The sequence below is a fragment of the Hyperolius riggenbachi genome, chromosome 10 (genome assembly GCF_040937935.1).
Source record: "Hyperolius riggenbachi isolate aHypRig1 chromosome 10, aHypRig1.pri, whole genome shotgun sequence".
Classification (NCBI taxonomy): Eukaryota; Metazoa; Chordata; class Amphibia; order Anura; family Hyperoliidae; genus Hyperolius; species Hyperolius riggenbachi.
This window is the reverse complement of record NC_090655.1, coordinates 268,055,353-268,079,882: the sequence shown is the minus strand read 5'-3', so window position 1 is coordinate 268,079,882 and position 24,530 is coordinate 268,055,353. Positions and strand designations below refer to the sequence as shown.

The 24,530-nt window shown below is 46.4% G+C and overlaps 1 pseudogene; it reads left to right on the top strand.

Annotated features, from left to right (window-relative positions):
- Positions 1 to 24,530, top strand: part of LOC137537179 (zinc finger protein 850-like) — a 174,185-nt pseudogene that overhangs the window by 59,931 nt on the left and 89,724 nt on the right.

Genomic DNA, 24,530 nt, shown 5'->3' with positions numbered 1-24,530 from the left:
TTTTCATTGTTATTCCTCCAGAGATTCTGTAACTTCATCCTTTAGTAATGTTTGTAATACTGCTTGTATTGCTGTATTCTCTTTGTTTTACAGATCTGTTTCTTTATTGAATTTAGGAAAATTAATACTTACCTACAGGAAATTTTCCTTTCCTGGTGCAATTCCATGGCAGCATACTCTGGGTTATGGCCCCGCCCCCTAACCCCATTGGACACAGTAACTATAAGTTTTTCTGCCTGTTCACTGGCCCACCATCTTTTTAGCTATCGTCCTCCCCGCACTGGGTGGGATCGTATGCTGCCATGGAATTGCACCAGGAAAGGAAAATTTCCTGTAGGTAAGTATTAATTTTCCTAATTCCCTGGTGCTTCCATGGCAGCATACTCTGGGATTTAACTATCCAGACTCAATAATCAACAGGGAGGGAATGCATAAACTATTTATTAGATAGCCATAGCAGCATCAATAATTGATCGACCAAGAGAAGCAGTAGATAACAGACAAGGATCAATTTTATAATGGTCTATGAAAGTGTTCGCGGATGACCATCCTGCAGCTTTGCAGATGGATGCCAACGAGACCCCAGCCAAAGAGGCCCAGGAAGAGGCAATTCCCCTGGTAGAATGTGCTGAAACACTTTCAGGAGGCTGAATTCCTTTGGATTTATAGGCACTGCAAATAATTGAACGGATCCATGAAGCAATGGTTCTGCTTGATACCTCTTTCCCCTTTCGGTAGCCTTTGGGAGAGACCAGAAGGTGATCGGATTGTCTGAATTGTTGAGTTAGAGACAGGTATCTTTTAATTAATGAGACTATGTCGAGAGGATGTGATATGGAGTGTTCTTGGTCAGTAAACATAGCTGGGAGAGACCATTCACTATCTAAGTGGTAAGTAGTTACTACTTTTGGTAAGAAGTTCAGCATTGGCCTCAACACTACCCGGTCATGGTAAAGTACTAGAAAAGGATCCTTGCAGCTCAGAGCATGAATCTCAGACACTCGCCTAGCCGATGTTATAGCCAAAAGAAAGGCTAGCTTGTTCGTTAGGTTAATCAGGGAACAGTCTTCCAGTGGGCAGAATTGAGAAGAACTTAAAAAATCTAGTACTACAGGCAAGTCCCATTTTGGAAAAATGTTTCTTTTAGGCGGCTTCAGCTTCAGTGTAGCTTTCATAAACTGTTGCACTAACGGATGAAAGGCCCATCTGTTCCCTGACAGCGTAGACAAAGCTGTGGTATGAACTTTCAAAGTATTATAACTCAACCCCAAGTCTAGTCCTGCTTGAAGGAAATCTAAAATGTTAGAAACATTTGCAGTTAGGGGATCAAACCCGGATCTTGACGCAAAGTCATTGAATTTTGCCCAGATCTTGTTGTATACCACATTAGTGGACGGTTTTCTTGCTTTCAATAGAGTATTGACGACTGACTGTGAGCAGCCTAAGCTGGACAGCCTTTGCCCCTCAATATCCAGGCCGTCAAGTGCAGTTTGTCTGGTGCCGGGTGGAGAAACTCCCCTTGGGACAGCAGATTGGCGTTGTTCTGAATGAACATTGGTTCTGACCGGGCTAGTTGTAACAACAACGGGAACCAGATTCTGTTCGGCCAGTATGGCAGGATTGCTAGAACTGTCACTGATTCCATTGATAATCTGCGCAGGAATCTGAATATGAGAGGTACTGGAGGGAAGGCATAAAGGAATTGGTAAGGCCATGGTTGAGACAACGCGTCCACTCCTTGACTCTCTGTAGACGGATGTCTTGAGAAGAATAGGGGAAGTTTGAAATTCTGTGGAGAAGCAAATAGATCCAGTTTGGGGACACCAAACTTCTTTGTCAACTGGAGAAAGACTTTCTGGTTCAGTGACCACTCGTTGTTGTCTAACGATTTCCTTGAAAGAAAATCCGCCTTGTTGTTCAGATGACCTGGAATGTGTACCGCCTTTAGATATAGTAGATTGGATTCTGCCCAAGAGAGAAAGCGAGCTACTTCCTGGGATAGAATTTGGCTGTGCGTACCACCCTGGTTTTGGATGTATGCCACCGTTGTGGAATTGTCTGACCTCAGACACACTGGCTTGTTCTTGAGTATTGGAAGAAAAGTCTGCAGAGCTAGGCGTGCTGCTGTTAATTCTAAAAAGTTTGAACTGTTCACAACAGGACGAGAGGGCCACCGAGCTTGGACTACGTGATTCTGGCACCACGCTCCCCAGCCGATCATACTGGCATCTGTAGTCACACATATCCAAGGAATCGGTCGAAGAGAATAGCCTCTTTTTAGATTTTCCACTTCCTTCCACCAAAGAAGCGAAGTCTTCATTGAATGTGTAACCCTTATCTTCTGCTCCAAATCCTGTTTGTTCCACTGGCGTAAGAAAGGCAGTTGAAAACCCCTCATATGCCAATGAGCCCACCTGATCATCGGAATTGTTGCTGACAGGGTGCCGAGAAGTTGTAGACATTCTCTCACTGTTAAATAGGAGACTTGTAGAGTCATTTGCACCCAACGAATTATTGTTGGTATTTTCGATTCCGGTAGGGTCACAGTGTTGTCCAAGGTATTGAAGAGGGCTCCCAAATAAATCATCCTCCTGCATGGTGTCAACTGACTTTTCGGATAATTGACTATCCAGCCTAGATCTTCCAGCAAGGCAAGGCACTTTCTTACATGTAGAAGAAGTTGATGATGCGAATCGGATAAGATTAGAACATCGTCCAAGTAATGGTAGATGCGGACCTTTTGTTGTCTGAGTATAGCTATTACGGATTGTAACACCTTTGAAAAAGTCCTGGGCGAGGTGGAAAGGCCGAAGGGCAATGCTGTGAACTGAAGATGTAGATCTTTTAGTGCAAATCTGAGGTAAGGTTGGAAATGAGGATGTATAGGAATATGGAAATAAGCGTCTTTGAGATCTATTGAGGCCATGAAGTCGTTGGGTTGAATACAGAGTATGATGGATTGCAGAGATTCCATTTTGAATTTTGGTAGAAGTATGTGTTTGTTTAGCTTCTTCAAGTCTATTACAGGTCTCCAATCCCCTGATTTTTTTGCCACTAAAAAGAGTGGAGAATAAACCCCTCTGCCCCGCTGAGAGTTTGGGACTTCCTGTATCGCATTTTGTAGCAGAAGCTGTTGGACATATTGGATCAAACATACTCTTTTTTGCCTTGAAGCAGGAAGACGGGTAGGAAGAAATATGTTTCCTGGCTGGGTCTTGAAGTGCCACTGATGACCCTCTTTTATGGTCGACAGAACCCAGGAGTCTGAGACCTTGTCCGCCCACACTCGCGCAAAAAACTTTAGTCTTGCTCCAACAGGATGAGTGTGGACGGACAAACCCTCAAAAGGACTTTCCCGAACCCTGTCGAGCAGATGTAGCGACTTTTGACGATTTGGGTAGGGAAGACTGAGTTCCCCGCCATTTCCTTTGATACTCCCTACCAGGTTTATAGTTCCTGAAACTTCTGAAACCTTGAAACTGAGATTTTTGACCAAAGCGTTGCTTTCTAGTCTTTCTATCCTGCGGGATGTCACCTGACTTTCCTCCGGATTTACGTGAGATAGCTTTATCTAGTTTTTCTCCGAAAAGGGCTTTGCCATCATAGGAAATCCACGCCTGTTTAGAATTTGCGTCAGCATTCCATGATCTTAGCCAGAGAGCGCGCCTAGATGTTACGGATGAAAGCATGGCTCTCGAAGATGCACGTACTCCATCAATAGCTGCTTCTGCTACAAAGTCACTTGCGATCTTCAGATCCTCCAGTCCCGAGATAATCTGTTCACAGTCAGCACCAGACTTTATTGATTCCTCCATATTGTTTATCCACACCTTCATTGCCCTGGCTAGTGAAGTTAAAGTAATAGAGGTTCTGCAAGCAGCGCCTGCTGAGATATAGCATCTTCTCATATCACCCTCGGCTTTGCGGTCTAGCACGTCTTTAAAGGCAACAGCGTCATCAAGAGGCAGTGTCACATGTTTCGCCAGGTTAGCGATGGAGGCATCCACTACCGGGGCATTCTGCAGAAAAGAGGTCTCTGATTCTTTAAGTGGATAAAGTTTCGCCCATCTATTAGTAAAGGAGGCTTTGTTCTCCACTTTTGCCCATTCATCCATAATCACACCTTTAATTTCTTTCATGAAGGGAAAGGAGGGACCAAGCTTCGCCAGATGCGGATAATACTTAGGAACATCTTCATCGATGACTTCAGAATCTGACCATTGTAAGGCTCCTTTAATTGCTGCAATTAGTGGTTCCACTAGAGAGAATTGAAAGTTTTCTTGTTCTTCCGTCTCTGAACTGGAATCTACAGTAAGTATTGGATCCCCAGGAGGATCTATCTGTGAGGGAACAGACACCTGTAATTGATCCGTATTGAGGGTCGTATCAGAGGAAGTTGACGGGATGTGAGATGCTATCTCTTCTCGTACTGCTTGCCTAATTAGCTGTAGTACCGCGGATGAATCTTCTGAAGTATTAGTCGTATTTTCCCGTAGACAGCTGTCACAGACAATCTTTCCAGGTAAAGCTGTATTTCCACACATCCAACAATCCTTCTTTTTAGGTCTCGGTGGAGAATAATGATAGGGAGGTGAAGGAGATCGTCTCTTTGATCTTGACCTTGATCTGTAATAAGAGGGGGATCTTTGATGACGGGACTTTGATCTACTTCTTCTATCTTGAGAAGCGCGGTGCTTCGGAGATGACTCGTACACTTTTGAAGAAGTTTGAGAGCGATGCTTTGTTGTCTCATCAGGTCTAGACTTATACTCTTTTGAAGAAGTTTGAGAGCGATGCTTTGTTTTCTCTTTAGGTCTAGAGGGGCTAAAAGGAATACTAATTAGTATTCATTAAGCCAAGACCCTCCTTTTTTTTTTTTACCAGTCATACCTGCGAGACTTCTGCTGATCTTTTGTGCGCCCCATCCTTTCATTGGAGGGAATTTTGGCTGCAAGAAAAGAAGAGAGAGAAAAGAAAACAAAAAAAAACAGTAATAAAAAGAAAAGTCGGAAATAGTTAAAAAATTAACAAAGAAACTGTAGCTCAAAATACCTGAGCCTGCGACAATGTTAGCTAGGAATATGCTCCTAGGTAACCAGCAGGTTTGCTGTGTCAGGCTTGCTGCGCCAGAATGTGCTGACAGGAGCTGCACACGAGCAACCTGTCAGCCTGAAAACGGCTGTCTAAATAGCCCCCGAGGTCCTGAGCATGCTCAGTGTGAGCTGCCCAAAACCAAAATGGCCGCTATAGCAGCCGGAAGTAGGGCAAGAGGGCGGACCAGAGAGTTCCGACAAAAGGAACTGTATTCTCGCGCGCGAGAAGATGCCTGCAGGACGCTATCCGCCTCCGGCCATCCAGAACGCTCTGTGCTCCCCGGCGGGGGAGACGCCCGCCCGACCGAGCACTACACAAACCACAGCGCTATACGCAGATGCCGACAAGGCACCTAAAAGAATGACCAGGCTTCCATACTGGGTAGCCGCACAAGGTGAGTCACATACTAGAGGAAAACGGTGAACAGGCAATAAGAGGAAAATAGAAGACTGCAGCGTGCACAAACAGCTCTGCATTTAGCCGAGAACTAACAAACAGGCATCAGCCACCTGACCTCTCAGAAGTGCATTTAGCACCCACGGGAGTCTTCCCCAGGGAAAGGGATAAACCCTGGGGGATAGTACCTGAAAAAGAAAGTGTCCAAGGAAGGGGAGGACAAAAAAGAAAAAGATGGTGGGCCAGTGAACAGGCAGAAAAACTTATAGTTACTGTGTCCAATGGGGTTAGGGGGCGGGGCCATAACCCAGAGTATGCTGCCATGGAAGCACCAGGGAAAAAGACATTATGCCTGTCCCAGAATTCCTTGCTTCTTGTGTAAACACAGTAATTATTCCTCTTCTCCACGGGGGTCACGCTGGGGTCATTGTGAGGAAGAGGACCATGAATAATATATGGGGGGTGTATGGGAATGTGGACATGGGGGTGCTGGGGACAGAGGCTCCTCCTGTGCAGGGAATAGATAGGGGTGCCCTCTATCACCCCTATTACTGGCTGCAGCCATGGCACCCCTGGCATAAGACTTACACTCCAACCACAGGAGAAAGGCTTAGTTTCAGTAGGTTTATCAGATAGAATCTCATATTATGCAGATGATCTGTTACCGGTGTTGGGTGACTCACATCCATCAGATACAGAGATTATAGCAGAATTTGGTCAGAACCTCCAGAGTAACTGGAATACATGAAGCATAATGGCCATAGACAGCCCCAATCCCATGAGAAACCCCCTCACACTCCTCCTGCTATAGAGAGAGATTTGTCTGCTTAGGTGTCACATCTCTATTACCCCTAATGATTGCTGAGAGGAGTTTGGCTATCATTCATAAAGCATTTCCGCATGCGCAAATGCTGAAAACCGCTGACTTTACTGACCACTAAGCAAAATCTGCATTCATAAAGGCTCTTTCCGCATGAAAAGCTGATATTCCCGTGCAGAGTGATACATTTCCGCCTTGTGCTGTGATTTTCTAGATTTATCTAGAAAAAGTAACAAAATGTCCATTCATAAAGATTAGAGCACAGCGGTATGCTGACGGGGATTACCGCTCCCTCGGCAGTAACGATAACCATGTCGAATACATGTAACTAAATGGGACAGACCTCCCAAGCAGCAGCAGAGAGAGCAGTGCAAGGAGGGACTCCGCCAGCTTCTTTTTCCGCAAGCCTACCGCCAGCCTTCCGCCAGCCTTTTTCAGGAAATCTCCGCACTTCTTTCGCAGCTGGCAAAATTTTTATGAATGACCACCCAGAAGTAGAGTTGGGCCGAACGGTTCGCCGGCGAACGTGGTTCGCGCGAACTTAGGTGGTTCGCGTGCGGGTGTCGCACGCGAACGTTTTGCGGCAAAAGTTCGCAAAAAATCGGTTCGCCCCATAATGCACCTGAGGGTCAACTTTGACCCTCTACATCACAGTCAGCAGGCCCAGTGTAGCCAATTAGGCTACACTAGCCCCTGGAGCCCCACCCCCCCTTATATAAGGCAGGCAGCGGCGGCCGTTATGGCCACTCGTGTGCCTGCATTAGTGAGAGTAGGGCGAGCTGCTGCAGTCTCTCATAGGGAAAGATTAGTTAGGCTTAACTTCTTCCTGGCTGCATACCTGTTCTGTTCAGTGAGCCCTCAGCCCACTGCATACCTGTACTGTGATCCTGCCACTGCATACCTGTTCAGTGATCCTGCCACTGCATACCTGTTCATTGATCCTGCCACTGCATACCTGTTCAGTGATCCTGCCAGTGCATACCTGTTCATTGATCCTGCCACTGCATACCTGTTCAGTGATCCTGCCAGTGCATACCTGTTCATTGATCCTGCCACTGCATACCTGTTCAGTGATCCTGCCAGTGCATACCTGTTCATTGATCCTGCCACTGCATACCTGTTCATTGATCCTGCCACTGCATACCTGTTCAGTGATCCTGCCAGTGCATACCTGTTCATTGATCCTGCCACTGCATACCTGTTCAGTGATCCTGCCACTGCGTACCTGTTCAGTGATCCTGCCACTGCATACCTGTTCATTGATCCTGCCACTGCATACCTGTTCAGTGAACCCGCCACTGCATACCTGTTCTGTTCAGTGAACAGTTTGGTGTGTCAGTGTGAAGCAGTACCTTAATTACACTACCTGATTGATGTATACACATGCAAGATGTTTTAAAGCACTTTAGGCCTGTCATTTAGCATTCAATGTGATTTCTGCCCTTAAAACGCTGCTTTGCGTCAAATCCAGATTTTTCCCGGGGACTTTTGGCATCTATCCCACTCCGCCATGCCCCCCTCCAGGTGTTAGACCCCTTGAAACATCTTTTCCATCACTTTTGTGGCCAGCATAATTTTTTTTTTTTTTCAAAGTTCGCATCCCCATTGAAGTCTATTGCGGTTCGCGAACTTTAACGCGAACCGAACCTTCCGCAAAAGTTCGCGAACCCGGTTCGCGAACCTAAAATCGGAGGTTCGGCCCAACTCTACCCAGAAGTCTAAAATACCGACAGCGGTGTTTTCCCGCACTGATTCTCCTTACCGACAGCACTTTTATGAATGATAGCCATTGTGCTTCAGATTACTGATTGGTTTAGGGAGAAATCCCAAGCCTGGTCCCAGTTACCATTATGTGTATGAAGTTGTTCTCAATCCTTATAAAATCGCAGTTAGTTAACCCTTTGCACACTCACATGCAAATGATCACACAAATGCATTCACAGAAATCAATCATCCAGGAAGATCTGCTAACCCTACAGCTAAGTTAAAAGCCATCGTCTTAGTACAAAATAATACATTATCTTGTGTAGTCACTCTACAGCTCTACATCTCTAGCACCTGTATGGGAACCAGTGCTGGGCCGAAATTACGCATGAGCGTAATTACGCATCGTAATTCAATGTAAATTTACGCGTAACTTACGGTCTTACGCGTAATTATTTACACGTAAGACCGTAAGTGGTATCGTAATTACACTGTCTACCGTAATTGCTAGGCATGCGTAATTTTACGAACACTTACGCGTAATTTTACGCGTAATTACTAACGTAAAATCTCCCATTTTCTAAGAGTAGCCAATCAGTCAACATCCTAAGCAACCAATAGTATCTTCTCCCGCCCTTCAGTATAAGCGTACGTTTTGACGCATACGAATGATATGTACGCAATAACTGTCACATTGACGGCTATTGCGTACATATCGTCCGCATGCGTCAGAAAATACGCATTAATGGGTATTACGGCACTACGAGTACCATCGTAGTGTAAGCGCCTTCATTACGGTATCCTTACGCGTAATTGCGTAAGTTTACGCGTAATTACAGTGATACACCGTAGATAATTTCCTACGCCGTAACCGTAATTGCGTAATGCGTAATAGCGTAAAATTATGCGTAATGATCCGTAAGCGTAGATTTTTCCATTACGACCAGCACTGATGGGAACTAATAATAGTAATAATTCTGACATTTGTATAGTGCTTTCCTCCTGTTGGTCTCAAAGTTCTCAACAGCTGCAGCCACTGAGGAGGCCACCCTGCAGTGTTAGGAAGTCTTGCCCAAGGACTTCTTACTGAATAGATACTGACCCTAGCCAGGATTCTAACCCTGGTCTCCCATGTCAAAGGCAGAGCCCTTATCCAATAGACTATCCAGCTACTAATGATTATTATTAAGTGTTAGTACTCTTTGTATTCATTATTCTTGTTATTACTATATGTGATGTGTCTGTAGATGAGGCTGCAGTGTAGCAGAAACAGAAAATAATAATAATAATAATAATTATAGTTAATATATTTCTACTAATGATAGATTGCTGAGTGCAGTAAATTCCACAAACAGAGGCTGCAGTTAGTCAATTTACCACAAGATGGCGATCTTACACACGCAGAGGAAGTGATGTAATACTTACAGGAAAAGGTTGTAAAGGCAGGAAGTGATGTACTATAGCAGTAAGAGACGTTGCAGGAGGTGGAGAGGAGACATGGCTGGAAGAGGTAATAATTGTATGATTGCATAGCTCCCAACTGTCCCTCTTTCGGAGGGACAGTCCCTGTTTGGGAGCCCTGTCCTCCTCATTTGTCCCTCTTTCAGGACTTTGTCCCTCTTTCTATGTAAATATATATATTTCTCTACTAAAAAAAATGTGTTTGATTGACTCTAACCCATATTCCCATCCTTTAAATTGATATATTACTAATTTTAAAATGTTAACATGAAGGAAAATAAACCAGGATAGAAAGGACCAGTGTGGTTTGATTATAAAACAAAATATGTTTCTCTTAAAATATTTATGGTATGCGTGACTAGGGGTGTGATGGGGGCGTGATCAGGGGTGTGACTTAAATGTCCCTTTTTCTCATCTCAAAAAGTTGGGAGGTATGTGATTGTTGTTATATATTGGGCAGAGCAGAGGTCGGGGTGGACATACTTGTTATATATTGGGCAGAGCAGAGGTCGGGGTGGACATACTTGTTATATATTGGGCAGAGCAGAGGTCGGGTGGACATACTTGTTATATATTGGGCAGAGCAGAGGTCGGGGTGGACATACTTGTTATATATTGCAGTGTTCTCCCCAGAATTTTTTTCCAGCCGGGTGGCATGAAAAAGTAGCCGGGTGGGGCGAGATGAAAATGCAGGGCAACTCTGCTAACAGCATAGGAGGAGATGAAGAGGTGAGCCGATGACAGCCGGGTGGTCACCAAATCTAGCCGGGTGGAGCACCCGGCTAAAAGAGCCTGGGGAGAACACTGTATTGGGCAGAGCAGAGGTCGGGTGGACATACTTGTTATATATTGGGCAGAGCAGAGGTCGTGGTGGACATACTTGTTGTATATTGGGCAGAGCAGAGGTCGGGGTGGACATACTTGTTATATATTGGGCAGAGCAGAGGTCGGGGTGGCCATACTTGTTATATATTGGACAGAGCAGAGGTCGGGGGTGACATACTTGTTATATATTGGGCTGGGCAGAGCAGAGGTCGGGGTGGACATACTTGTTATATATTGGGCAGAGCAGAGGTCGGGGTGGACATACTTGTTATATATTGGGCAGAGCAGAGGTCGGGGTGGACATACTTGTTATATATTGGGCAGAGCAGAGGTCGGGGTGGACATACTTGTTATATATTGGGCAGAGCAGAGGTCAGGGTGGACATACTTGTTATATATTGGGCAGAGCAGAGGTCGGGGTGGACATACTTGTTATATATTGGGCAGAGCAGAGGTCGGGGTGGCCATACTTGTTATATATTGGGCAGAGCAGAGGTCAGGGTGGACATACTTGTTATATATTGGGCAGAGCAGAGGTCAGGGTGGACATACTTGTTATATATCGGGCAGAGCAGAGGTCAGGGTGGACATACTTGCTATATATTGGGCAGAGCAGAGGTCAGGGTGGACATACTTGTTATATATTGGGCAGAGCAGAGGTCTGGGTGGTCATACTTGATATATATTGGGCAGAGCAGAGGTCGGGGTGGACATACTTGTTATATATCGGGCAGAGCAGAGGTCGGGGTGGACATACTTTGTTACAGAGGAGCAGGGATGCTCAAATCTGGAACTGGATGAAATCCAAATAGTTGTTATTCGAATTTCATCCAGTTAAATCAAATCACCTGTGGGGGGGTTAATCTTACCCATCATGATGTCTTCTTAGGTCCGTCCCTTGGCACCTCCCACGATGTGGTCCACGCCCAAAATTTCTCCAGTGATATTGCACTCTCATGTGCCAACTGCGTCCTCTTGCAGTAATATCAGTCAAAAGAAGGAAAAAAATAAAAAACAAACCATAGTGTGATACTGTGTCAACACATATGTACTCTTATTATCAATCACCCAGTGTCCTGTAACTGTTTATGTGTTTATCCACCAGTGCTCAAGTTATGACAGGTATTCACCATATATCGTAGCTGTCAACTCACAGACAGCAGCAAAGCCATATCAACCTCCAAGTTAGTCCTGTGTTCACTATCGCCTTTTTAGGCATGCACCCGCAACCAGGTCACACAGGTCCTCACCACATGCTATAGCTGCCACGCAGCAGACAGCAGAAAGCACGTTTTCTTGTGCATAACGCAACTCCACCACCACACGTGGCCTCTCACCTGGTCCTCTGCTGTCCAAGTTATAAGACAGCAATAGCGCTTATGGTTACCCCAGGAAAAACCCCTGACAGCTCAATCTCAGCAGAATGGATCACTAGTTCCAACAGCAGCGCTTGCAGCCTCACATCTCACGCTGCTGGCCTAGTAACTAAAAAGGCTTTTCATAGTGTAAAAATGTATAATTTATTAAAAGTAATGCACTTACATTTCCAAGGTAAAAAACATGCTTATCACAATGCAGGTTCTCTCATGGCGACCAAACCACACCTACAGCTCCGCCCAACGCATTTCGTACATCCGTCCGTACTCATCAGGGGCTGGAGGCGTGTGGCTAATCGGCAGTTGAAATATAGGTATATCCTCACCATACGCCCAATGAATGTCTAGCCCATTCCAACATGGCTCCCAAAGCATTTCCGCCCAAACAGTCGCCGGCGGCTTCCGCCACCAATGTTCCTCTTTGCAAGTAGCATATGCCCAAACCTTACATGGCCGCTAATGTGCTTCCGCCCATATCACTCCTTATAGCATCCGTTCCACTCATCCTATCTCTAAGTGCCATGTCAGACTGGGCGTATACCTTAGGACGTCATTGGACTTCCGAGCTCCCGTTGCCCGGCGTCCAGACGCAATATCCGCTCCGCCCTTTCGCATCACGTAGTGGCCATCCAATAATTTTAGAGCAGGCTAAAATCTCTGCCTTATGGTTGGTTAAAGGTTTCTAGCTTACGTAGAACAACTGAATGTGTGGCAATATTATGCATAAGTTAAGTTTAAAGAGGCCCATTCCTCAAACCCCAATTGAATTATACAATACCAATATGCGGCAACTACACAATTTCATGATCGCATGCACAGAGTATATTACAACAATATTTCAATTTTGCAAAACAGCAGAAGTAATGTATTAAACGGCAGAAGTAATGTGTTAATTGAGAGGACCCACACCGTCCCCATAAATTATTTTCGTTTTCTTATTCAGACCCTTAGTTATTCTATATGGGTTTGTGGAGCACATGTATGTCCCAAATCCCAACCTTAAAGAGACTCTGTAACAAAATTTTGAGCCTTATTTCTTCTATCCTATATGTTCCTATAGCTGTTCTAATGTGCTCTGTCTTACTGCAGCCTTTCCTATTTGCACAGTGACTGTGTTATCTCTGTTATATGATCTAATCTTCTCTCTTCTGTTGGCTCTGTCGGTTGAGGTTGGAATGTGTGGAATGTGCTGCATTGCTTGTCATTGGCAGAAGCTATACACACCCTCTCCAGGCCCCCTGCACACTCTGTATGACTCACACACTAAGCTACTCTCAGGTATCAATTGCTATGTATTTTGTTTGTAAGCACTGCATAAAAATGGCAATTACAAGCCAGGATTGCAGCAGGGAGAGGCAGAAACAGCACAGAGGGGCCCAGGAGAACATAATGAATAGAATGGTATGCTTTTTATTGTAAGAATTTTACAGTACAGATTCTATTTTTAAATAAAATAAAATATAAAAAGGGGCATACATCTGCCCCACAAAAACAGCAGAAGTAATGATTCAAAAAGGCAGAGGCAATGCATTAAAAGAGAGGGCCCACACCATCCACCCAAAATATTTCCAGACCCTTAATTCTACAAACACTTCCTCCTTCAACCCGGAAGGAGGAAGTGTTTGTAATCACGTGACCGCTGCTTGGACAGCATCGTGGGAGGCGCCAATGCGGCAAATAGGTACAACAAATAGGTACAGCGGGGTCAGTCCTTAAAAGGTTTTTGGTGGTCAGGAAGAGTCCTCAAAAAGGACTATTGGGCGTTCCCTGGCTGGAGAACTTCAAGTAGCAGAGCACCTAGGAAGCAGCTACACAACACTGACTAGGGTTGGCATTTCACCTTCCTAGTACTAATGCATTCCAGTCACATCAGAGACAAGACAGCATGTCCTTCCAGTATAGCCATGTCCCCCTGTGTACCCAGCATTGCCATTATCCTCCAGTATGTAATGTCCCCCACCCCAGTAATGGCATTTCTCCCCCAGTATAGCCATGTCCTCCCTGTGTCCCCCAGCATTGCCATTATCCTCCAGTATGTAATGTCCCCCACCCAGTAATGCCATTTCTCCCCCAGTATAGCCATGTCCTCCCTGTGCCCCCCAGCATTGCCATTATCCTCCAGCATGTAATGTCCCCCACCCCACTAATGCAATTTATTTCCCAGTATAGCCATATCTTCCCTGTGTCCCCCAGCATTGCCGTTATCCCCCACCCCAGTAATAGCATTTCTTTCCCAGTATAGCCATGCCCCCCCCTGTGTCCTCAGCATTGCCATTATCCTACTGTATATAATGTCCCCCACCCCAGTAATGCCATTTATTTCCCAGTATAGTCATGTCCACAATCCAGTATTGCTCCCTTCTCACACCTCCATGCAGAGTAGTAAAAGGAAGGATTACATTGGTTTATAGCTAGCTGTCACAGTGTGCTCCAGTCCTCTGCTCCCATTAGCCTCAGACTCTGCCTCTCCTCATATCCTCATCCATCTACCACTACCAGCACTGCTGTAACATGACAGGAATGGTAACAGTGGGAGGTGGATGTGAGGAGAGAAGGCCAGCTGGAGAGGAGGCAGAGGGAGGACAGGACTCAGTGTTCTCCCCAGAAATTTTTTCCAGCTGGGTGGCATGAAAAAGTAGCCGGGTGGCATGTGAAGGGGGGGAATGCAGGGCCAGTGCAACTATGCTTACAAAATAAGAGGAGGATGAGGAGGCAAGCCGATGTACCTGCTAAGTACACACAATGCAATTTTCTGACAGATTTACTGTCAGATCGACAATTTCCAACATGTCCGATCTGATTTCCGATTTCCTGTTTACTTCTATAGGAAATTGTGCAGAAATCAGATCAGACATGTTGGGAATAATCGATCTGACAGTAAATCTGTCAGATAAGTGCATTGTGTGTACCTAGCATTAGCATTCTTTCAGATTAAGGTGCCCATGTCCCTTTTCAAGCTGACCTGAACTTAGAATTTCCTCTATGCTCTAAAAGTTGCGCAACAGCGTAATTTAGCAAACAACCTTAAAATAAAAGCATTTCTTTGTTACAGCTGATGCAAATCCTAAAATCTGCTGTTTCTAGTTCCTGCTTTCTTGGAAGCAGACAGGGTTTACATCCATTGCTTTCAAATGAGCATATCTGCCCTATCTGAAATGGCAGTCATGTGACACAGGAAGAGATCCAATTACTCAGGCTTAACTCTCTAAACACAGGGTGCATTTCTCTATTTTTCTTCTGTCCTGTGCAAGAGTTCAGGTCCACTAAATTCCCACAGCGTGAAGGGGGAGGGGGAGCACATCACTACGGACAGATACAAGCTGGGGCCTGGGGGAGATTCAGACACAGCAGGAGAGGAGTGCACAGGATGCTGCCTTACAGACAGCCTGTCACTGAACATGCTCTGCATGGCTGCGTCTCCCAGGCCCGTTTCTAGGGCCGTGCGGGGCGTGCCGCTGCCCGGGGCGCTGTTGGGAGGGGGGCGCTATAATGGAGGGGGGAGCCGGAGCCGCGGGGAGGGCAGCCCGACCTCTCTCTCTCTCTCTCCCTCTCCTGGGCCGCCCTCCGTGCTCCCCCCTCAGATGCAGAGCGAGCAGCCAGGAAGCGCTGTTTACAACTCACCTGCCTGGCTCCAAGCGCTGCTCTCTCGCCGCCTGTCTCCTCTCTCTGCATAGATGCGGATACACACGCTGCTTCCTGTTTAGCCGGAAGCAGCGTGTGTGTGTATCCGCATCTATGCAGAGAGAGGAGACAGGCGACGAGAGAGCAGCGCTTGGAGCCAGGCAGGTGAGTTGTAAACACCGCTTCCTGCTGCGCTCGCTCTGCATCTGAGGGGGGAGCACGGAGGGCGGCCCGGGAGAGGGAGGGAGAGGTCGGGCTGCCCTCCCCACGGCTCCGGCTCCCCCCTCCATTATAGGGGACAGCTACCTATCTAACCTATCCTGGGGGCAGCTACCTAATCTAACCTACACTGGGGGGCAGCTACCTATCTAACCTACACTGGGGGGCAGCTACCTATCTAACCTACACTGGGGGCAGCTACCTATCTAACCTACACTGGGGGGCAGCTACCTATCTAACCTACACTGGGGGGGCACCTACCTAATCTAACCTACACTGGGGGGCACCTACCTAATCTAACCTACACTGGGGGGCAGCTACCTATCTAACCTACACTGGGGGCAGCTACCTATCTAACCTACACTGGGGGGCAGCTACCTATCTAACCTACACTGGGGGGCACCTACCTATCTAACCTACACTGGGGGGCAGCTACCTATCTAACCTACACTGGGGGCAGCTACCTAATATAACCTACGCTGGGGGGCAGCTACCTATCTAACCTATACTGGGGGGCACCTACCTAATCTAACCTACACTGGGGGGCAGCTACCTATCTAACCTACACTGGGGGGCAGCTACCTATCTAACCTACACTGGGGGCAGCTACCTAATCTAACCTATACTGGGGGGCAGCTACCTATCTAACCTACACTGGGGGGCAGCTACCTATCTAACCTATACTGGGGGCACTTATCTAACCTGTATTGGGGGCACCTACCTAGCTAGCCTATACAGGTAGCAACTATACTGGCTACCTATATTGCAGGCACTTACCTAAATAACCTATACTGGGGGCACCTACCTATGTAACCTATGCTGGGGGCAACTATTTTGGCTACCTATATTAGAGGCACCCACCTAGCTAACCTGTACTGGGGCACCTACCTATCTAACTTATACCGGGGGCGCCTACCTATCTAACCTATACTGGGGGAAACTATACTGGCTACCTATACTGGAGGCACCTACCTGGCTAACCTATAGCGGGGGCAACTATACTGGCTCACCTATGCCTGGCTACCTATACTGGGGTACCTATTCTTGGCTACCTATACTGGGGGGACCTATACTAAGTGCAACTAGACCTGGCTAACCTATACTGCGGGCACCCATACCTTGCTCGGGGGGGGGGGGGGGGGGGGGGGCGCGCAATTTTTACACCCTCGCCCTGGGTGCATTTTAGCCTAGAAACTGCACTGGCGTCTCCTCTGCCCCCAAATTGAAAGTGGAAAAAAAGCATGCAGAGCTCTGAATAGGCATCACTTCTCCTGTTCCGTGTCTCCCCCCAGCTTGATTAGACCAGCAGCTGCCGTTTTCATTCTCTGGCATGTTGTTTACCTGCACTGTCTGGGAGAGGAAGGAGGAGTGAATAAATTAGCAGCTCCGCGGCTGTCCCGGACTGCTGGACCCACGTGGCTCTCATCTCACTTCTGCAGGCTGCTGCTACTAATGCCCAGGGATGTGTGTGCGAGGTGAGCTTGGCTGCCTCTCTCTTTTCTCATTTACAAGAGAGAGAGGCCGCCATAACATACATCCTACTTCTCGTGGAGGGCGGGAGGGAGAATGGAAGCAGGAGTCCTGCCCCTTACAACCCGCCCAGCCAATCCCTGTGTCGCCAGAAAGCCTGCCCAGCCAATCCCTGTGTCGCCAGAAAGCCTGCCCAGCCATTCCCTGTGTCGCCAGAAAGCCTGCCCAGCCAATCCCTGTGTCGCCAGAAAGCCTGCCCAGCCATTCCCTGTGTCGCCAGAAAGCCTGCCCAGCCATTCCCTGTGTCGCCAGAAAGCCTGCCCAGCCAATCCCTGTGTCGCCAGAAAGCTCGGGGTTATAGACACAGGCAGAGGAGCGCTCCAGTATACAGCCTCAGCTTTCGCTATTGAGCATGCGAGAGCTGGCGCTGATTGAAAGAAGGCAATGCAGTGCTCCTATGTGCAGTTTAACCCTCCTGGCGGTTGATTTTTTTCTGCCACAATTTTTTTTTTGTTTCATGTAAAGCTACCAGAAAGATAGCAACATGAAACACCACTAGAGGGCGCATGTGTCCCTCTAGTGCGATCGTCGCCGGCATCAATAGCAAACAGGGGAATGCGTATATAACGCGTTCCCCTGTTTGGCTTCTCCTGTCGCCATGGCGACGATCGAAATGACGTCAGCCGACGTCCTGACGTCAGACGCCTCCGATCCAGCCCATAGCGCTGCCTGGAACTCATTGGTCCGGGCAGCGCAGGGCTCTGGCAGTGGGGCCCTCTTCCGCCGATGCGTGCGGGCGATCGCCGCAGAGCGGCAGCGATCAAGCTGTGAGTGCGGCTAGCAAAGTGCTAGCTGCGCGCACAGCACTTTAAATGGGGCGAATCGACCCAGCAGGGGCTGAGATACCTCCTGCGCGGCATAGGTCGAGCTCAGCTCGGGCTTACCGCCAGGAAGGTTAAAAAGGTCCAGCGCTGAAGCTAGGCAAGCACATTTCAAATCAGCCGGGCGGCCCACCCACCTAATTGGCCCTGGGGAGAACACTGGGACTGCAGCATGCTGTGAGTATAGTGCACAGGTAGCTATAAACCAGCTTATTATGCTTTCCTGCAATACTCTGCACGACCCTACCACCCACAAGTGACAGCAATGGGGTGTGTGTGTGTGTGTGTGTGTGTGTGTGTGTGTGTGTGTGTGTGTGTGTGTGTGTGTGTGTGTGTGTGTGTGTGTGTGTGTGTGTGTGTGTGTGTGTGTGTGTGTGTGTGTGTGTGTTTGTATTGGTAGTTTCACCACTGCTGACAATTGTACAGCCTAGATTATCTGCCCCTTATTCTCTATCAAAAGGCAGCAGCATACGGATTACATGACCACATCACTGAGGATGGATGAGGATCAGGGTCTCATGGCCGAGAGGATATTCAACCTCACCCTGGAGATCATCTGTCTGCTGACTGAAGAGGTGAGGAGGATTCTGGGAGGTCACATCGCATCACTATTATCTCTATTTAAACACATCTGACTGGAGAGGTGAGGAAGATCCTGGGATGGTCATGTGATATCAGTGTTGGTTTTTCCATACAGAGTTTTCCTCCAGTGAAGTCTGGTGATCATGTGACCATCACGGTGCCCCCACCTCACTCCCTGATATCTGAGAGACACAACAAGCAGAAGATTCTGGAAGTCACCAGGAAGATGATAGAGCTGTTGACAGGAGAGGTGAGCGGTCTGGGAATTATGGAACATTATCCAGTAACAGAAAGGGGTGTGTCTAAATGGTGACTGCATTATTGTTTTATAAGGTTCGTATAAAGTGTCAGGATGTCGCCGTCTATTTCTTCATGGAGGAGTGGCAGTATATAGAAGGACACAAGGACCTCTACAGGGACGGCATGATGGAGAATCAGCCGCCCCTCACATCCCTGGGTAAGAGAAGACTTCCATTTATTACAAAGGAGAGAGCAGTATGGACGGTCCACCTAGATACTCCCATCATCTGATAAACACATGGAGTCAATGTATTCAGTCAGTGTGTGTGTTTTTCCTACAGATGTATCCAATAACAGAAACCCACCAGAGAGATGTACAGGTCCTCTTTATTCCCAGGATTGTCAACAGTTAGATCCCACCATCCCCCACTATTATCAGGTAGGTGGAAGTGACAGTCATCAGAGACTCTAAACCGTGACATTTGTTTTCCTTCTGCACATCCTTTTGTGTGTCTTTACTTTTTTAATTATCTCTCATTTTGTGCACTTAGGGTGGAGAATTGATACATATGAGGAGTGATCAGCAGTCTATGGAGGAGGGTGACGTGATGGGGACAATTAAAGAGGTAGAAGAGATTTATGTGAGGAGTGATCAGCAGTCTGTGGAAGGGAGAGACATGATGAGAGTGTCTAAGAAGGAAGACCTCATTACAAGGTTGAGCAGTGGTGAGTAATAAACATTAGACATTCAACATAATTATTCAATTGAATAAAAAATATCTCTGCTGGGCACAGTATAGATAGGAATGTGAGGGAGTGTGATGTGTAATGTGACTGCACAGTGTGCCTGTAATGAGGTATAAACACGCTATGTACACAGGGAACGTGAGAAGTAATAGGGGTGTGATGTGTGTAATGTGACTGCACAGTGTGCCTGTAATGAGGTATAAACACACTATGTACACAGGGAATGTGAGAAGTAATAGAGGTGTGATGTGTGTAATGTGACTGCACAGTGTGCCTGTAATGAGGTATAAATACACTATGTACACAGGGAATGTGAGAAGTAATAGGGGTGTGATGTGTAATGTGACTGCACAGTGTGCCTGTAATGAGGTATAAATACACTATGTACACAGGGAATGTGAGAAGTAATAGGGGTGTGATGTGTGTAATGTGACTGCACAGTGTGCCTGTAATGAGGTATAAATACACTATGTACACAGGGAATGTGAGAAGTAATAGGGGTGTGATGTGTATTGTGACTGCACAGTGTGCCTGTAATGAGGTATAAACACACTATGTACACAGGGAACGTGAGGAGTAATAGAGGTGTGATGTGTGTAATGTGACTGCACAGTGTGCCTGTAATGAGGTATAAATACACTATGTACACCAGGAATGTGAGAAGTAATGGGAGTGTGATGTGTGTAATGTGACTGTACAGTGAGCCTGTAATGAGGTATAAACACACTATGTACACAGGGAATGTGAGAAGTAATAGGGGTGTGATTTGTGTAATGTGGCTGCACAGTGTGCCTGTAATGAGGTATAAACACACTATGTACACAGGGAATGTGAGAAATAATAGGGGTGTGATGTGTGTAATGTGACTGCACAGTGAGCCTGTAATGGGGTATAAACACACTGTGTACACAGGGACTGTGAGAAGTAATGGGAGTGTGATGTGTGTAATGTGGCTGCACAGTGTGCCTATAATGAGGTATAAACACACTATGTACACAGGGAATGTGAGAAGTAATAGGGGTGTGATGTGTGTAATGTGACTGCACAGTGTGCCTGTAATGAGGTATAAACACACTATGTACACAGGGAATGTGAGAAGTAATAGGGGTGTGATGTGTGTAATGTGACTGCATAGTGTGCCTGTAATGAGGTATAAACACACTATGTACACAGGGAATGTGAGACGTAATAGGGGTGAGATGTGTGTAATGTGACTGCACAGTGTGCCTGTAATGAGGTATAAACACACTATGTACACAGGGAATGTGAGACGTAATAGGGGTGAGATGTGTGTAATGTGACTGCACAGTGTGCCTGTAATGAGGTATAAACACACTATGTACACAGGGAATGTGAGAAGTAATAGGGGTGTGATGTGTGTAATGTGACTGCACAGTGTGCCTGTAATGAGGTATAAATACACTATGTACACAGGGAATGTGAGAAGTAATAGGGGTGTGATGTGTATTGTGACTGCACAGTGTGCCTGTAATGAGGTATAAATACACTATGTACACAGGGAATGTGAGCAGTAATAGGGGTGTGATGTGTGTAATGTGACTGCACAGTGTGCCTGTAATGAGGTATAAACACACTATGTACACAGGTAATGTGAGAATTAATAGGGGTGTGATGTGTAATGTGACTGCACAGTATGCCTGTAATGAGGTATAAACACACTATGTACACAGGGAATGTGAGAAGTAATAGGGGTGTGATGTGTGTAATGTGACTGCACAGTATGCCTGTAATGAGGTATAAACACACTATGTACACAGGAAATGTGAGAAGTAATAGGGGTGTGATGTGTGTAATGTGACTGCACAGTGTGCCTGTAATGAGGTATAAACACACTATGTACACAGGGAATGTGAGAAGTAATAGGGGTGTGATGTGTGTAATGTGACTGCACAGTGTGCCTGTAATGAGGTATAAACACACTATGTACACAGGGAATGTGAGAAGTAATAGGGGTGTGATGTGTAATGTGACTGCACAGTGTGCTTGTAATGAAGTATAAACACACTATGTACACAGGGAATGTGAGAAGTAATGGGAGTGTGATGTGTGTAATGTGACTGTACAGTGTGCCTGTAATGAGGTATAAACACACTATGTACACAGGGAATGTGAGAAATAATAGGGGTGAGATGTGTGTAATGTGACTGCACAGTGAGCCTGTAATGAGGTATAAACACACTATGTACACAGGGAATCTGAGAAGTAATAGGGGTGTGATGTGTGTAATGTGACTGCACAGTGTGCCTGTAATGATGTTTAAATACACTATGTACACCAGGAATGTGAGAAGTAATGGGAGTGTGATGTGTGTAATGTGACTGTACAGTGTGCCTGTAATGAGGTATAAACACACTATGTACACAGGGAATGTGAGAAGTAATAGGGGTGTGATGTGTAATGTGACTGCACAATGTGCCTGTAATGAGGTATAAACACACTATGTACACAGGGAATGTGAGAAATAATAGGGGTGTGATGTGTGTAATGTGACTGCACAGTGAGCCTGTAATGGGGTATAAACACACTGTGTACACAGGGACTGTGAGAAGTAATGGGAGTGTGATGTGTGTAATGTGGCTGCACAGTGTGCCTATAATGAGGTATAAACACACTATGTACACAGGGAATGTGAGAAGTAATAGGGGTGTGATGTGTGTAATGTGACTGCACAGTGTGCCTGTAATGAGGTATAAACACACTATGTACACAGGGAATGTGAGAAATAATAGGGGTGTGATGTGTGTAATGTGACTGCACAGTGAGCCTGTAATGGGGTATAAACACACTGTGTACACAGGGACTGTGAGAAGTAATGGGAGTGTGATGTGTGTAATGTGGCTGCACAGTGTGCCTATAATGAGGTATAAACACACTATGTACACAGGGAATGTGAGAAGTAATAGGGGTGTGATGTGTGTAATGTGACTGCACAGTGTGCCTGTAATGAGGTATAAACACACTATGTACACAGGGAATGTGAGAAGTAATAGGGGTGTGATGTGTGTAATGTGACTGCATAGTGTGCCTGTAATGAGGTATAAACACACTATGTACATAGGGAATGTGAGAAGTAATAGGGGTGTGATGTGTAATGTGACTGCACAGTGTGCCTGTAATGAGGTATAAACACACTATGTACACAGGGAATGTGAGAAGTAATAGGGGTGTGATGTGTAATGTGACTGCACAGTGTGCCTGTAATGAGGTATAAACACACTATGTACACAGGGAATGTGAGACGTAATAGGGGTGAGATGTGTGTAATGTGACTGCACAGTGTGCCTGTAATGAGGTATAAACACACTATGTACACAGGGAATGTGAGACGTAATAGGGGTGAGATGTGTGTAATGTGACTGCACAGTGTGCCTGTAATGAGGTATAAACACACTATGTACACAGGGAATGTGAGAAGTAATAGGGGTGTGATGTGTGTAATGTGGCTGCACAGTGTGCCTGTAATGAGGTATAAACACACTATGTACACAGGGAATGTGAGAAGTAATAGGGGTGTGATGTGTGTAATGTGACTGCACAGTGTGCCTATAATGAGGTATAAACACACTATGGGCTTGATTCACAAAGCGGTGCAAAGTGTTTGCACGCCTGTGAAAAGCCCTTTATCACGCCTAAACTCAGTTTAGGAGTGATAAGAAGAAACTCGCGCGATCTCCCGCGCGCAGCGTCCATTGAGCCCTATGGGACTTTGCGCGCGCAGCGCGGTGCGCTACGCGCGCAAAACTTTGCGCGCGGGAGCTTCGCGCGAAGAGCAGCACAAATCGGTGATAACTCAGCTTTGCACCGCTTATCACGCCTAAAGTCTTTTAGGCGTGATAACTGAGTTATCACCGCTTTGTGAATCAAGCCCCATGTATGTTACAATAGTCCAAACAAGAAATTATAAGACCATGTATATTTTAGTAGTGTCCTGGGTGAGAAAAGGTCAGGTATGAGAAAGGTTTTTGAGCTGGTTATGACAGGAGTTGGTTAGGGGGTGAATGTGAGGAATCAATTGATACCCCTAAGCATCGTGCTTTGGGATGTAAAGTTATAGGGATGATATAAGCCCAGTTTTTCCAACCTTTCTTGGTGAGACTTTCCATCCCTGTGATTCATTTACATGCCCATCTATGTACTCATTCTAGAAGGTGAATATCCTTCCTATTGGGTCAGCTGGATTGCATACTGGTAAGGCTGTTGCCTTTGATATGGGGTGTGAGACTTTGACCAGGGTTTGAATCCCAGTTTAAGCAAGTAAACAGTATGGAGTCTTTGGGAAAAACTCTCTAATGATCCTGGTCACCCACAGATGTTGAGATCAAAGCGCAATATAAATAGTGATGGCAGAATAGTTTGCTGGGAGAACAGTTTTGCCAACTTTCCTTAGTGCCGAACATTGCGGGCCATTCATACCCACCCTATACTTTCACATAGGGCCATTTTTTGATCCTTCACCCTGAAGTCAGGTGGGACAGGACAGCCAATCAGGCATGATCACAAGCTGGGCCACACCCCCTTATAAAAGCCACAATCCCAACAGCCATTTAAAGTCAGCCTTTAGTCAGTGTAAGGGAAGGAGCTGCTGCTGCTGATACAGGGACAGTGTTAGAGAGGCTGTAGTGTGATATAGTGCTGTGTAGCAGTCAGTGTAGGGAGAGGAGCTGCTGCTGATACAGGGACAGTGTTAGAGAGGCTGTAGTGTGATATAGTGCTGTGCAGCAGTCAGTGTAGGAGGAGGAGCTGCTGCTGCTGATGCAGGGACAGTGTTAGAGAGGCTGCATTGTGATATAGTGCTGTGTAGCAGTCAGTGTAGGAGGAGGAGCTGCTGCTGCTGATACAGGGACAGTGTTAGAGAGGCTGTAGTGTGATATAGTGCTGTGTAGCAGTCAGTGTAGGGGGAGGAGCTGCTGCTGCTGATACAGGGACAGTGTTAGAGTGGCTGTAGTGTGATATAGTGCTGTGTAGCAGTCAGTGTAGGAGGAGGAGCTGCTGCTGCTGATACAGGGACAGTGTTAGAGAGGCTGTAGTGTGATATAGTGCTGTGTAGCAGTCAGTGTAGGGGGAGGAGCTGCT